General features: G+C 29.4%; 1 protein-coding gene across 1 annotated transcript in view; it reads right to left on the reverse strand.

Moving 5' to 3' along the window:
- The window catches only part of LOC116775048 (mucin-5AC), a 38,975-nt gene extending 30,533 nt beyond the window's left edge, over positions 1 to 8,442 (reverse strand). The window contains exon 1 of the mRNA XM_032667882.2: positions 8,159 to 8,442. The gene's annotated coding sequence lies outside the window, so the exon portion shown is untranslated. The remainder of the gene's footprint in view (positions 1 to 8,158) is intronic.
- Between the last annotated feature and the right edge of the window lie 4,493 nt (positions 8,443 to 12,935).

The raw sequence follows: 12,935 nt of genomic DNA on the forward strand, positions 1-12,935 counted from the left end.
GAAAATCTAATAGCATACCAATCATCACAATTAAACCTCTGTAACTCAATTAATTTTTGAAGGTATTTATTACCGGCTTTTTCACTGTTGTACTAATTTCCGATAAAGTTTTTAGTTAATTTGGTGATTAACAACAGGCCGCTCTAAATTTAAATCGTTTGACTGTGTTGTGTTATCATGCTTTAAATTTGTATTCTCGTTGCCTTTCGTTAAAAGATTTGTTAAGAAGGCGATTTGTTGAGATAAAAGTTCAAAATGAGCGTTACTTACGGTATTTGATTCTTTTCTTTTTTCTCGACTTGCTGGACTGCCACCACAACTAACAGACGACACATTATCACTCTCGCATGAACTCGTTGATGATGACCGACTCCGTTTCCGAGAAGTGGATTTTTCTTCAACACTTTGGTTTTCCATTTTATTAACAGAGAGGTTACATAAACACTTAAAACACTTTGCAAAGTAATTTCGCGTTAAACTTCACTTCCACTTGCTGACTTGTTAAAGGCGCGAAAAACGACGCTATAATGAAGAATATCCATGAGTTGGGTGTTTTATATAAGTTTCAATATAAAGAAAGTGGCGCCGCCTATACAGAGAGGTACTAAAACTGCTGGCAAAAGGCAGAAAGATGGTCGCTTGACTCAAGATGGATTCCGGATATTGATACGAAACAAATAATAAAAATATTTGATTATCAATATTATATATATTTTATTCTCAAGACGCTTATGCATAGTAAAATTAACATGTTTACTTTCCTTCATGATTTTTTTTATTCTTATTTGTTATTTTTCATGGACATGAGTTGTGTTTATCTTGAAGTAACTAATGTTTATTAAAATACAATATAAATATGACAATGTTCAAATAATAAATAGTAGGCACTATGGGTCTACATTCCCGCGCGGTCGAGCGGTCACATTCCTATCGTCCCGTGGCCTTTCATCGCCCTGACCGCCATTTTGTAAAAACTTTGCGTGTGCCATGAAATTACCTTTTGAATTCCTGAATGGTAAATTTAAATAATATAGTAATAGCAACATATTTGAATATTGAAATTTAAAATTAAGAAATATTTATTATCTATGTTTATTAGGGAATTAAATTAATAAAAAAGATAACAGAAAACTTTGTAGAAATAATAGTATTTCTAAACAAACTTTTAATTAAGTAAAAAAACTTGATTAAGAATAGTAAATAGAGACGATAAGGTTCATCAAAGAAATTGCTGAAAAGCCAAAAACTGTTACGTATTGATTAATTGCGATTCTTGTCAAAATCAATCATTTCCAGACCTTAATCAACGAAGTAGAAAATATACAGGGTCTTTTGTAAATTGAATTTGAATAACGAATAATTTATATTTATATATCGATATCGGACTATTAAATCTTAAAGAGCATCCGGATATATACTCATTATGAAAATATTCTAAGAAAAAACAACCTTTTTGATAATGACACGGCGAATAACTAAATCATTGTGTCATTTTTGTAATATAAAATTAACATATTTATAGAAATATAGTAAATTTGATCGAAGATTTAGGAGAAAGTAAACAGACGAGTTAGAAAGTATTTGTTTTCCTTTTGATATTAGCATTTTGTGGTACAGTGATGTCACTTTCCCATCAGAATCACTGATACATTTCATAAACAACCTGTGATTATTTTTAATGACAAGTGTCATAACAATAACTTAAGTGTTTTCTTCAACTTTAACAGCTAGTTTATAATATTCATGAAAAATAAAAATGTGACCGTTTAATTTTAAAGTCAAGTTTATTTAAAGTGAACATTTTATTTATATTTTTTAGCTTTTTAATTTTTATATTTTTCTGTATTTTCATCTTCTCAGGAACATGTCCTAATTTATTTTATTTACTGATTTTATCTTCATTAAAATATCTAATTTTTTTTCGGTTGCGGATTAAAAAAAAAATTAAATTATTAAAAATATATGCAGTATTATAATATCATCATCATTAAAAATTATACCCAAAAAATGTAATATAAATGTAATTTTTTGAAATTGACCTTGTAAAGTCATCGTTTCTTTATTTTCAAATTTATCGCAAAATAATACAACGCTTTTAGGCATAACAAGAAAATGAATTTCTTTTTCCAAAAAAGCGGCTATAACCAGTCAGAGTCGCTAAGTTCAATTTATGCAAATTCGCTTCCAACATAACACCAGATCATGTTTAGGGTGTGTCAAGAAAAAACAAAAAAGAGACGGAATGCCTACATATATCTGAAAACATTTGTGAACAAACTGCTCAAATTCGCTGACACCTTTTGTTTCGCTGACAATTTGAAATGGCGAAAAGGAAAATACATATTCACATTTTTGGAAAGCTACTCTCACGCATTTCATCTCATCATATATTTTACAAATAAAATATTATAATGTTTATTAGAATATCCTATATGGAAATGTATGTTTCAAATTCTTTTTATGACATTGTTTGAAAAGTGTATAAAAGAACAGTGTATCAAAATCAAATGGCAAAAGTAAATTACCGCTTAACAGACCCAAGACTTAATGTGGATTTCCTTTCCATCTCAGACTTTTCAACGATTTTACATAATGAAATGCGGGACAATCTCCTCTAAGAGAATTAAAAAAAACTCCGCTGCAGTGTTTTATAAATAAATGAGTTTTTCCTTCAAGTGGCGTTTATAGCCTTATCTCTAAAAGAATAGCCGTATAGGCAGCACAAAAAAGTCTTGATATGTCTTTGAACCTTGGCAAGCTAGACTTGAAACGAAGCCAATTTTGGTCCATTGTCAGCAAAACTTGAATGTATTTTGGAAACTTCGGTTCGGATGAAGCTATTACGTACAAAATGAAACTGTTTGAAATTGTAGCGTTATGTTTTATTAAATTTCCAAAGTTTTCGTCACCGTCAAGGGCTTTATTACTTAGGTGGTATCTATTTCAATATGTCATAACAAAACAAACTCATCCTCGGCATTTCAAATTAAGTTACTGGAATTTGTATTCTTGAAAATGATCCTTGGCTTATGAACTTAAGAAGTCTTTGTTTTTGTGAATTTGAAATAAGATCGGTACTATATATATATAACATTTATTTAATTAGCATAGAATTTTAATCACCTTATTTTTTATATTCTTATATTTATTTTTTTTCACAATTTTACTTTGAAACAGAACATTATAATTATAAGTAAGTTACTCGACTTAAATTACTCAACACCAATAAACATAACAATAATCATGAAAAGATTATAGGTGGACTTTTGTTTTTTTTTTTATATATATAAAGATATTTTTACTAATTGCAGTAATACTTGATTTTCCTTCATAGCCTTTATATTTGTAGCTATAATTATTTATCCTAAAGAAAACGGGTTACATCTCCCATTGAAGTATGTCCCATATCGAAATTATCTGAACAAAAGACTGCTTGTCGTTAGGGAAGATAAGTTACATCACGCAACTTTTCCTCATTATATTGGAAGGAATTCGAAGTAGTTTAATTACCAAAAGGTATACTAACACTGACCGTCGTTATCATGGCATCTGCACACTCTTAAAATATGGCACACATTCAAATGTCGCAGAAAATTAAGACTACATCATGTGACTTGACTTAATTGAATTATAATATTCGTTATTTATAAAAATACATTTTACGTACACCTAAAACAGTTTTGTGACAACTCAAGGAAAAAATAATTTTAAATAAAAAAATTTTTAATTGATTTACATAATTGTAAAATTAATTTTTATTTAAAATTTGATTATATACCGTTATGATTATATGAAAAGATTTTTTCACTACTGCAAACAATAGAAACTTTTCCTACAGATATGGACAGTATTTTACACATGGACTCTATACCCTTGAATGTTATTCAGGGTACTTTCCCAGTGGCCACATTTATGAGTAAGAAATAATTAATCATATTCAACGCACATCTGAGTCCTTCAGTCCTATTCACTCACAGAAAGTAGCTCACGTAACAAAGAACGGTAACGTAATACGTGACTAGAAATATGATGTAGTACTCTTTACGTTATTCTATTGTGGTAGACCCATTTACCGTCTAATTGGTTCCGAAGGCTCTTGTACTATTTGCCTGTAAGTTATTGGCCCTATTATTCCTAGTCAGATAACTAACGAAGCAGCCAGATATAATGTCCGGACTGGTACGTAGACAACCGAATAAAGGACTTGAAAAATATACGTATATAATTGACAAGAATGGCAAAATCATTACGTTTTATTTTGAGAGGAGGATAATCTTATATTAATGTTTACCGTGCGAGTATTAAACCTGAATAAGTTCAAATACGAGTCAAACATAGAGTCCTCGATACGGAAGCCTAGCCAAAATTATATGTCAGAGTAAGAAGTTGCAGTCGGCCCTCAAGCTTAATGATATTTCTATTTTATTTTGCTAAATTTATTTTAATAGTTAGAAAAGGATTTCTTTCCAAAAGTGTAATATATATCACATGTGTAGTTTCATCACTTGCGCTTTCTTAACTTTCTCTTTTATTGAACATCTTTAGATCAGAAAACGTAATATTTTGAGTTCAACGAACGTAGGTATTAATCCTTTCATATAAATTATAACCAATTTCAACCCTGTTGACCTTGAAAACCATGCTTTATTTAATTAACAAAAAAGACAACCTTTCTTGATTATTTACTTCGATACTATTGTGACAATAGTCACATACACTTACCTAAAAGCAATCATTTCAGAAATAATACAAAAGTCTATAAAAATGTATAGAGACTTTACTTATATGTCGTCATTGATCACAGTCTGTGTTTTACCGGAGACGCTTAGCTCACGTAATCCATCAACGTATTCACGCCCAAAGAAGCCGATACATTGAGAAATGTGATCGTCTGACAGACAACTTTGCGTGATTCAGCATGAATGATAATTGAAGACCTAAATCTTTCATAATATCACTAGATCCCAGACACACATTTATGTATAAACTCTCTTACTGGTTTTGATTTAGTTTCAGTATTAGACTACTATTAGTCAATTCAATAAGATCTGAAAGAAACGGTCTTGAAATACTCACAGTAGTTAATGTGCTGCATCAAAGATTTCAATTCATTTTCCTTCTTTCGTAAAATATGCTTATAATAAAATTAAAATAGGCGTCACCAATGTTTTCTATAAACATAATTTTATTCAAATCTTTAGAAAACTTTTGCATATTTAAGCAACAAAAAAAACTTTCATGTTTATAATATCAGTATCATTAATATATTGGACATATTTCTCAATCAATTACAATCTTGCATTTCAAATTAAATATGCGTTGAAGGAAACTAATGCTAAATCGCCCACTGTTTAAGATAATATCGGCATTGACATACTCCAATAATTATATGCCGCAATGTACTAGCGCTGTTTTTATTCAACAAGCGTTTTTTCTCACTTTATTCTATGTACAGTGTTAAAGAATTTATAAACAAGGTTTAATTTAATCTCCATCTAGAAGTTGACTTTAGCTTTTCTTAAATTGAATAATGCGTAAAACTACACAAGTTGCAACTGAGATCCGGCTCGTGATTTGCATATCGCCGTCACTGTGGAATTCTTCGCATCGGCATCGTAGTCGAGTCGTTGTCAGAATTATAAGTTCCAAGCAAGGTAACGTATAATGTCTAAGCATTTAAGAAATTTTATTTCTTTCTTTTTTCATATGTTTAATTTTTTTTTTATTTTTTAAACAATTCAAAACTTTATGATAATTTCATTATGTACTATCAATATAAAATTCGCCCAATTTTACGTAACGGAATTTGCAAAACTAAAAAAATTTTCAACTATACTTATGAAAGAACACGTATATATAAGTACATTGGTATATGTTTAAAATGTATAGAACATTTTATTGACTAAAATTTAACAGGTAATTCATGAGTCAGAGGTCTTTTTCGAGGTCACTTGACGGTATCCGCCTTCTCCCATCCACGCGTATTTTGGATCTTACGTAAATCTCCGAGCATTTTAAAAACCAACGTGAAGAAAATATTGATACTAAAAATTTGAATTCATTTCATATAATAATTAACGACAGTATGTACCCTTTTAAAAGTGAATTATTACTATTTTACACATTCATGTTAGGTATAGTTTAAATTTTTTTTTGACAGACAGTACCTAAGAATATTTTCAATCTCATTCCAAATTCAACACAAACACTTTCAAAATATTCTCTTTAAGAATAGCAATGTCTACATTATATTTGGTAGATTTAATTTAAGATTTTAAAATGGCAAAGAATTCTCAAAAACAACATTGTCTTTTCCGTTGTCATAATCATTAACATTAGTGAAAACATAATAAATGTTTTTTGTAAGACTATATCATCTATACTCCTTATACGACCACATATAAATATATTTCTGTAACTTATAAGTTGTCACGTATCAAATATTGTGGTTGATGAAACCACTAACTTATAAACTAGTATAGTCTATATTGGTCCGACTGTCATGAGGACGTAAATATTTATAAAGAATATATATATATATATAAATATATATATTTTTTTTTAATGTGCCAATAACTTATACTGTTTATAGTCCTCTTACTATAGATATCAATTTATGTTTTATTTTTCTTTTAAAGACTAGAAAAAACAGAAGACCATCAAAATTTATAATTTTTATTACTTGATTACACAACAAGTCTAGACTAGTTAAGACTATACAATCCCGAAGTTTTGTTTATACAAACTGAATTGTTCAGATAATTATATGTTTATTTATTAACATTAACTTTAATTTGCACATTGATTTTATTGATATATATCTCTAATATAACAATTGCATTGCTTTTTTTTAAAGATTTTCTTCCAAAACTTAAGTTGCAAATAAAAGTCTTGTTAGTCGAACATTATGTAAGTTCATATGCAAAGATATCTTTCAATTAGTAATAGAGCCTAGTAGTGTAGTACTAATAAAAGATTTTTTATTTTTTTTTTATCATTCATTCATTGAGTAATTATATAACCGAAAAAATAAAAACACTAGCACAATTATATTAAGTAGGTAGAACAAAATAATGATGCAAAACGGTAGTTGAAAATTTTTAATCAAGCCTACTCTTACATCTATTATAATTAGAAATAGGTAAATCTCGCTTCGAACTCCTCGTTCAGTCATTAATTTGAAATTTATTATTCAAATAAGAGAAATCACTCATCACTGTCGCAAAAATTTGGTAATAATTTTACAAAGAGTCCATTTATCATAACTAAATATTAAAAAAAAAATCTTTAGTTATTCGAAATAAAACAAAAACTTTATATTTTGAAATTGACATTTCCTCGTATTCTTTGATGTCGATTGTAAAATTATGATTATCGAAATAACAAATAATTGCTACATCCCCATCTAATTTCTTTTCATCCTTGTAACGAATTTGCCATCAAAAAGGGAAAAATTTCTTTTCTTCACAGTAATTAAGTTGGTTAAGGGTTCGAGGGATTGTATCCGACAGAATTGCCGTTTACTGTGATGTCTTGAGCGAAAGTATCGGCGGCTTTCTTCTTTTTTATTACACTTTGGGCTTAGATCAAACTCATTCATATAATAGGCATAGTCAATAAAATTTACTAAGAGAACTTTATTGTTTGATGTCATTATGTTCAAAGACAAATCAGAAAGGAATTTAAATTATCGATGTTTTGTAGGTGGTAGAAGTCAAAACCCTGACATGGATAACAATATTCAAAGGTCACATGTTTAAATCCATCTCGTCTATTAAAATGTACATACAATTTTAGACGAATCTAAACATTTTGCGTTCTTAATAATATTACACAACATTAAAATATGCGTTGCTTTATCGAGCACGTTATACAACAGAACACGCAATAAAAAGCTGTCCAATAAGTTTTACGTAAAACAGAAACTGTGTTTGTAAAAAAAGAACATAATTAAATTCATTAAGAAAGTACTAGATTATTATATAATTTTTATTTATAAAAATCCATCACTATGTAATGCTATTAAATCTGAATTTAGCTTAAGTTGCAATTTGACTACTTTTCTAAAGTTTAAAAGTCAAGTCAGTCGATTTCTCTGACTTAGGTACAATGCAAAAAGTATTGGAAACAAACAACTGTAACTTATAAAATGACTTACCAACAACGCTTAGACAATCCAAACCGGGTTAAACACAAGACACAGTCCGAACACTAAGAAACAGGGTTACAAAATTATATAAAACAAATTCACGAGGGACAAATAAGCCGGCGGTAAACAAAAGGTATTCACAAGCACTGGGTTCGTAAAATCAAAGATAACAATGTGAGAGTCCAGTCTACACCTACCAAAATTTCATAATCGATGGACGTATGTAATATTTACGTAATTTTTTTCAGGCTGTCAGATGTTCGAGTTGGTTTAAAGAATAACCGAGCGTACCTATCTCGGTGAACGGACGCTCCGCACTGCCGTCCGTAACGGCAAAAGGTCGTTCGTTACCCACATTCTCTTTCCACGCAAGCCTCCTCAGACCAGAAGGGGATAGAAAATATGCGAATACACTTTCTGGTGCGAGTAAAAGAGAACGCAACAACCGAGCCTCGCAGAAAACCCGAATTCGAGTCTCGATAGTTAGAAGTTGAAACCATGCTTCGCCTTTATGAATTATTTGAATATTTGTAATTGCACAAACATATGAACACATAAAAAGTTATGATTGTTAAATAGAACAATAAAAACTGACAATGTGATCGCGATGTTCTCACGAAAATTTTTCTCTACTAATTGTTTACTGTTTTATTTCTTTGGTAAAAATATTTCAATTGTACTGAAATGATTGTAGGTTTTTCCTAAACAGACAATAAAAACAAATATTACGAAAAAGCCTGAACATATGAGGAAACTTTATAATAAGCTTTTTTTCAGTCAAATTTAGGATTATTAATCTTAAATTTCAGTTTTCATGAAGCAAAGACAAAAAAAATGTATATATTATCTACTACCGTATGTTGAGTGCATTTTTTACAAATGTTAATTGTAAGACTTTACTTTAAAATCCAAAGAAGTGTAGACCTTCTGTACGAGAATTTAAATTTAATATCAATCTAATTTTGTTTTCTACACACATTACATTATAAGCTCAACAATAGTTAGTAATAATATTAAATGAATTATATTCCACTTTGATCTTTGAATACGAAAGCCTAAAAATAAAAACAGAGAAATGAGAAAATTGTGTTTAACTACTTTGATCTCGGTCGCTCAATGAAAGTCGAAGGAATTGATTCAATAACCGCACAAAGCAAATTGGATATAAGATGCGTACTCTCTAGAAGACCAACTTTAATACAATTTTCTTATTCTCTTTAGATTACTTTCTTCCAGAAGCCCTAGTACTATTAATTGTATGATATTATCACACATTTGTGTATAGATATTTACGTATAGATACACATACACATACACAACGTACAAGGTTTTGAATTTATTATTTAAAAAACCATAGAATATGTGAAAAAAAACTACATCTCAAATTTAAATAATAAAATGAAACAGCCAATTGAACAATTACTTTAATAAAAAGGATTTTTTTTATTGAAAAAGTCACACCAATAAAAACCAACAAATTCTGTTGGTAGTTGGATTAGAAGCCTGAAGTAAAAAATTGCTAAAAATTTAAAACAATATGTGACAGAATCAAAAAGTTGCCTAATCCTATTAAAACATCAGAATTAAGAAATTAAAGAATGCTATTATAGTAAATGAACAAATAATGAGATCTTAATTGACCGTAATATTACAAAAAAATGTACATATTTTAATGTTACGTAATTAGAAAATACAGTGTAGTCAGGTCAGGTATTGCCTTTGTAAGTATCATTATAAAGTACATAAACACTGTACCAGTTCGAACCTATCGGCTGATTACTATTCTACATTACTATGTTTATTGATAGTCTGCACTCATTACTAAATAAGCCTTTGTTAACTGAAATTCCGTTAAGTCGAATGCAGCAAATTAAACAATAACACTCGATCCCACTTACATTATAAAACTGATAATTTGTGTACGAGTGTTTTTGTGAGTATGTATTTTGTTTTTTTCGAATTCCTACTCAACACGCAGAAACTACGTAACCATGATGTATTTAGGTTTAAGGAAAGTATCTTTTTTCCATTAGATAAACTAATAGAATATTTATTTCAAAAATATGATTTATAGGCCTTAACAAATAACGAACGAAAACACGTATTTTATAAAGATCTAAGAAAAACACTTAGCAAATCAAATCATACCGGTACCCGAATATTAAATTACTCAGTAAGAGTCATTTGTTTACTAAAATAATTAGGAAAAAATATTTTAGTAAATGAATGGCCCGTTAATGGCTTTCCTCTATGACTGTGTCAAAGATCATAATTTCCAAGAAATCAGATGCTATGGGATACAGAAATTTTATCTGAGGATCTTGAAATTAAGCAGTTGCTACCACCAATGGACTAATTATATGAGACGAAAACTTCTAAACATTCCATGGATTCACCGTGGAGGTTCCGTGTCCATCGCGTTGCAGGGAGAGGAGCTTAAACAATGCCTGGGACTTGTGACTCACGTGTAGTTTCAAGGGGCCCCTAGCTAACGCGCGTTAAACGCTCACCTCCACCGTGCAAGCCTCTCACTCTAAATAACTAAATTCAAAACGAACCTATCAGGACTGCCTTCGAAGTAAGTCCTAAGAATGAATTGCTTGAATTCATATATTTTAATACTATTATTTCGTCATAGAACAGACATAGAAAACATTAAGAAATATAAATGGCGTCACAAGCTCATATTTTAGAATTAGGTTTATTTAAAGCACTTGAATATTATTAATAACATAGCGGTATATACACTTCTCACAATACATTAATTTTGCGAGAGCTCTTCGTAATTCAATATGAACAAAATAACAAACCTACTTCGTAATATATTTCTACCTAACTCAATTTCTAATTCAACATCAACCCCACGCAATTTCTTGTTTATTAATAATTAATATTTGGAGCAATAATAAATGGAAAATTATTATTTGTTAACAATTAAAATTCAAATAAATAATATTGAATGAAATTAGATCTCACAGTTTTAATTGAATTATGCATGTTAACATAGCTCGAAAGTTAAAAACACAGATATTTTTTGTTATATTCCTCATAATATTGCTGTTATGCGCAAACACTTATCGTTCCATATCGCAATTTTCAAAGTGGACCCAAAAGGTTGCTGGTGGACCCCCTACCCCCGTCAGCGCCAACCTACGACGATAACCTAACCTAAGAACAACCCATTGTTCCTGCAAACCTAAAATAGGGGCATTTGTGTTCCACTCGTGTCTCTCATAAAGGAGTTAGCAAGGACTTGTAATAAACGATATTAATTAAGACAGCAGACTTTGATGAAGGGTACAGGGAAGTTTTTGTTCCTTTGATGGTCCGGTAATATTTGTTGTCTGATGGGATGCTTTATAGTACAAAAAGAGTTAAGTTAATAAATTGGTGTATACGTTGTAAATCTGAAAGTCTGTTATATATTTAAACAGATTACAAACCTTTTGTATGCAATTAATACGATTATAAAGTTATCATACGCTGTAAGTACTACGCGTGTTAGGTATCTGACCTAAACTTCTTCCTGTTGGAAGAAAATGCAAGCGGAAACGATCTAACGACAGTAAGAATCTGGTTTGTAAGGAAATCTAAGAAATTTCAATGGTCGAAATACATCATTGAAGTCATTGTACAAAAACAAAAGCTATCATGTTTTCAAAAATCTTTAAAAAATATATATGAAAAATCTTTAAAAAATATATATGACAGTGAGTCAGGTAATACTGTGTATAGTAATCCAAGGATAATAGTAATGGCAATTTTATTAAAATCACATCGTTTTTAAATAACATATTTTAAAACGACGTGTTTTTATGTTTAAGCATTACAATAGGCTCTTCTACCAACGTTTATGAACTTATTTTTATTTAAATAATACAGTATATTTTTGAAAACTCTATTTTAAATTTAAAATCGCAGTGTAATTACACAGGAATTTAAATTATTGTTTTATTTATTATTGTTCTATTTAATTATTTTGACTTCTGAGAGACATGTCCACAGCCACAGATAAATTATAATATTATATAATTTCTGATTTAAGAGTAAAATCTAGGAGTATTTCAGCTTTTACTGTTTATTTAAATAAAGAGCAATCGATTTTAAAGTACATTTGATGTAATATGTATTACAATAAAATTTTAATTTATAGTTTGATGTATTTTCCACCTCACAATATACCTACAAAAATGCAAATTCCAAATATTAGACCGTAGAAAATAGTTTAATTACTTATACACTTAAAAGTAATTATTATAACATGGCAATATTTTTTGTTATGTTTGTGTATACGCAGACTTACAACGCTTCTAACGACGCAATTAATGGGGCAGACTACAGACCCCGTCTGCATTAATTAAGGCTCTCTTGTATCGGCTCCTACGTAAAATGTCAATCTTATTATTGTGCTGCCTCATTAGTGTTTGCTGAGTGCTTCAGAAAATGTAATGAGGGGTTTGGTATATGTCTAGGAAATATAGACTTTCGTCGAGTAACAACAAAATGAAGGATCCTTTAATAGAAACATTGGCAAGGATTAGTCTATGTAATTTATATTTTCTGTTTCAACAAATAACTAATCTCATTAGAAATTAATAAATTAAATGTTATAATATAAATATATACATATTTCATTATATTTAATATGATATATAGATTTCAGATACATAGATATATATATTCTGAGAACCGTCCTTTTTAATTAAAGAGACTCCCAACTTTGTTACTAAATTTAATTGTAATAAAAACTGGAATTCGAGATAATGAATTTAATAAAAGTATTTAT

This window comes from Danaus plexippus (assembly GCF_018135715.1).
Source record: "Danaus plexippus chromosome 3 unlocalized genomic scaffold, MEX_DaPlex mxdp_30, whole genome shotgun sequence".
Lineage (NCBI taxonomy): Eukaryota > Metazoa > Arthropoda > Insecta > Lepidoptera > Nymphalidae > Danaus > Danaus plexippus.